Source organism: Pristiophorus japonicus, unplaced genomic scaffold (assembly GCF_044704955.1).
Source record: "Pristiophorus japonicus isolate sPriJap1 unplaced genomic scaffold, sPriJap1.hap1 HAP1_SCAFFOLD_168, whole genome shotgun sequence".
NCBI lineage: Eukaryota > Metazoa > Chordata > Chondrichthyes > Pristiophoridae > Pristiophorus > Pristiophorus japonicus.
Window position 1 is genome coordinate 1,175,249 of NW_027251362.1, and position 3,993 is coordinate 1,179,241.

The 3,993-nt window shown below is 42.7% G+C and overlaps 1 non-coding gene across 1 annotated transcript; it reads right to left on the minus strand.

Moving 5' to 3' along the window:
• Positions 1-522: 522 nt before the first annotated feature.
• trnas-uga (transfer RNA serine (anticodon UGA)) lies at positions 523-606 on the minus strand. The gene has a single exon. It is a non-coding gene; the product is annotated as a tRNA-Ser (tRNA).
• Positions 607-3,993: the final 3,387 nt, after the last annotated feature.

Below are 3,993 nucleotides of genomic sequence, written 5' to 3' on the forward strand. Positions count from 1 at the left end.
ACTAGCTCAGAGCCCTCTCCTGGGTTCCGAATACTCCTTGCATTGTGGCACCGAGAAGTCATGCTTGCCTTTCAATTACACTTTGACCCATTAGAATTTTGCTGTACATTATTCTGCTGCAAACTGCAGGGGCCACGTCGCTTAATGGATAAGGCATCTACTTTGATGCAAACACTGATGTTATCAGAAAATTGCAACGTCAAACGCTGCCGTGGTCATTTTGGCAAAACTTGTTCATCTTTATAAAACCAAACCTCGTTCGCACTCATTAACTAAAGGTGAGTTCCTCCCAAAGAATGCACTGACCTTTATTAAAAGGCATTGTTTCATGCTGTGTATATTGCTCACTGATTTTTGCAGATAGTGTCCAACAAACCAACAATTAATACCGATAAATTATTAATGTTTCCAGTTCGAACAACAGCTTCGCATCAATCAGTGTAATAAAGGGCAGTGGAGGGAATTGTGATCAGATTCCAATGAGATCCCCGTGAATCGATAAAAAAAGAGCACCTGTCGAATCGCTGCGAGCAGCGTTCGAACCTGCGCAGGGAAACCCCCCATTGGATTTCAAGTCCAACGCCTTAACCACTCGGCCATCGCAGCTACACAGTAGAACTGCTTTAATAGTCGAATCGTCGGTGCAAGTTATCAGAGAGACCGCCTGCATGCTTGCCCGATTGGATCTCCCAGACGATGTGAAAATTAAATCATAGAATCACAGAATCTCACAGCAAAGAAGGAAAATTTTCGGTCACAACTAAAATAATTTACATTTCGGTAAAAACTGAACAGTCTGGGGAGCTTCTTTCTCGAAAAACAAGTGAGATATATTTTTAACATTTTGAAGGTATTTGATCGAGTTGATGTGGAGAAAATGTTTGCTATTGTGCAGGAGTTCAGAACGGGAGGTCACCGACAAATTCAGTGGACAATTCAACAGCAACTTATTTACCAAAGAGTGGTTAGATGTGGATGATGCTATACGAGCAGTAGTTGAGGCGAATGGTACAGATTCATTTTAAAGGGAATTACCAGAGCACATGACTGAGAAATCAATAGAACAATATGCTGATAGGATCAAGTGAAGTAGGGTAGCGTGCAGCATTAAGTCTAGCAACACCAGTTAGGTACAATTGTCTCTTTCTGTGATGCAATCTCTATATAACGTTATGTCACACTCATTTTAAACAACAGCAACAACTTATATATAATTAGCAGCTTTAAATTAGCGAAACGTCCAAGGCGCTTCACAAGAGTATTATGCGATACAAATTTGACACCGAGCCACTAAATACAAATTAGCGCAGGTGACTAAAAGATTGGTCAACCAGGTATGCTTGATAATGAGGAAGAAAGCTGTACATTGCAGGTAGATATCAAAGAACTGGTCATGGGTTTAATGGAATTCAACCCGGATAAGTATTTGATAATGCATTTGGTGAGTTCTTATAGGGAAAGGGAATAAACATTAAATGTTAGGCCACTGATGAGTGTAGAGGTGCAAATGACCTTGGAGTGCCTGTCCACAGAATCCTTGACGGTAGCAGGGCAGGTAGATAAGATGGTTGTGAATGATAGACATAAAGGAAAAGGAGGCGGTATGGGGGGAGCTGCAGAATAGCAATAGGCAGAAAAAGCTACTGGAAATTGTGTACAGACCTCCAAACAGTAGTAGTGAGGTTGGGGACAGCATCCAACAAGAAATAAGGGATGTGTGCAATAAAGGTACAGCAGTTACCATGGGCGACTGTAATCTATATATTGATTTGGCTGACGAAAATGGTAGCAATGCGGTGGAGGACGATTTCCTGGAGTATATTAGGGATGGTTTTAAACACCAATATGTCGAGGAACCACCTAGAGAGCTGGCCATCGTGGACGAGGTGATGTGTAATGAGAAGGGACTAAATGGCAAGCTTGTTGTGCGAGGCCCCTTGGGGACGTGTGACCATAACATGGTAGAATTCTTTATAGGATGGAGAGTGACACAGTTAATTCAGAAACTAGGGACCTAAACTTTAGGAAAGGTAATTTCGATGGTATGAGGCGTGAATTGACTAGAATAGACTGGCAAATTATACTTAAAGGGTTGACGGTGGATAGGCAATGGAAAACATTTAAAGACCACATGGATGAACTTCAACAATTGTACATCCCTGTCAGGAGTAAAAATACAACGGGGAAGATGGTTCAACCGTGGCTAACAAGGGAAATTAAGGATAGTGTTAAATCCAAGGAAGACTTATATAAATTGGCCAGAAAAATCAGGAAACCTGAGGACTGGGAGAAATGTAGAATTCAGCCAAGGAGGACTAAGGGTTTCGTTAAGAGGGGAAAAAAAGAATACGAGACGAAGTGTGCCAAAGCATAAAAAATGACTGCCAAAGCTTTTATATATATGGGAAGAGAAAACGATTAGTGAAGACAAACGTAGGACCCTTGCAGTCGGATTTCAGGTGAATTTATAATGGGGAACAAAGAAAAGGCAGACTAATTGAACACATTCTTTGGTTCTGCCTTCACGACGGAAGACACAAATAAACTTCTGGATGTACTAGGGGACCGAGGGTCCAGTGCGAAGGAGGAACTGAAGGATATGCTGATTAGATGGGAAATTGTGTTGGGGAAATTGATGGGATTGAAGGCCGATAAATCCCCGGGGCCTGATTGTCTGCATCCCAGAGTACTTAAGGAAGTGTCCCGAGAAATAGTGGATGCATTCGTGATCATTTTCCAACAGTCTATCGACTCTGGATCAGTTCCCATGGACTGGAGGGTTGGTAATATAACACCACTTTTTAAAAAAGGAGGGAGAGAGAAAAATGGATAATTATAGAACGGTTAGCCTGACATCAGTCGTGGGGAATCAATTATTAAAGATGAAATCGCAGCACATTTTGAAAGCAGTGACAGGGTCGGTACAAGTCAGCATGGATTTATGAAGGGAAAATCAAGCTTGACGAATCTTCAAGAATTTTCTGAACATGTAATTTGCAGAGTGGACAAGGGAGAACCAATGGATGTGGTGTATTTGGACTTTCAAAAGGCTTTAGATAATGTCCCACACAAAAGATTTGTGTGCAAAATCAAAGCACATGGTATTGGGGGTAATGTACTTACGTGGATAGAAACAAAGAAACAAAGAAAATCGGTGCAGGAGTAGGCCAGTAAGCCATTCGAGCCTGCACAGGCATTCAATCAGATCACGGCTGACCATTCCTTCAGTACCGCTGTCCAACTATCTCTCCATACCCCTTGATCCACTTAACCGTAAGGGCCATATCTAACTCCCTCTTGAATATATCCAATAAACTGGCATCAACAACTCTCTGCGGCAGGGAATTCCACAGGTCAACAACTCTCTGAGTGAAGATGTTTCTACTCATCTCAGTCGTAAATGGCCTGACCCTTATCCTAAGACTATCTCACCTGGTTCTGGACTTCCCCAATATCGAGAACATTCTTCCCGCATCTAACCTGTCCAGTTCCGTCAAAATCTTATATGTTTCTATGAGATCCCCTCTCATCCTTCTAAACTCCAGTGAATAAAGGCCTAGTTGATCCAGTCTCTCCTCATATGACAGCCCAGCTATCCCTGGAATCAGTCTGGTGAACCTTCGCTGCACTCCCTCAATAGCAAGAACGTCCTTCCTCAGACTAGGAGACCGAAACTGAACACAATATTCCAGGTGAGGCCTCATTAAGCACTGTACAACTGCAGTAAGACCTCCCTGCTCCGATATTCAAATCCCCGAGCTACGAAGGCCAACATACCATTTGCCTTCTTTACCGCCTGCTGTACCTGCGTGCCCACTTTCAGTGACTGATGAACCATGACACCCAGGTCTCGCTGCACCTCCCCTTTTTGTAGTCTGCCACCATTCAGATAATATTCTGCCTTCGTGTTTTTGCCCCCAAAATGGATAACCTCACATTTATCCAGATTATACTGCATCTGCCATGTATTTGCCCACTCACCTAATCTGTCCA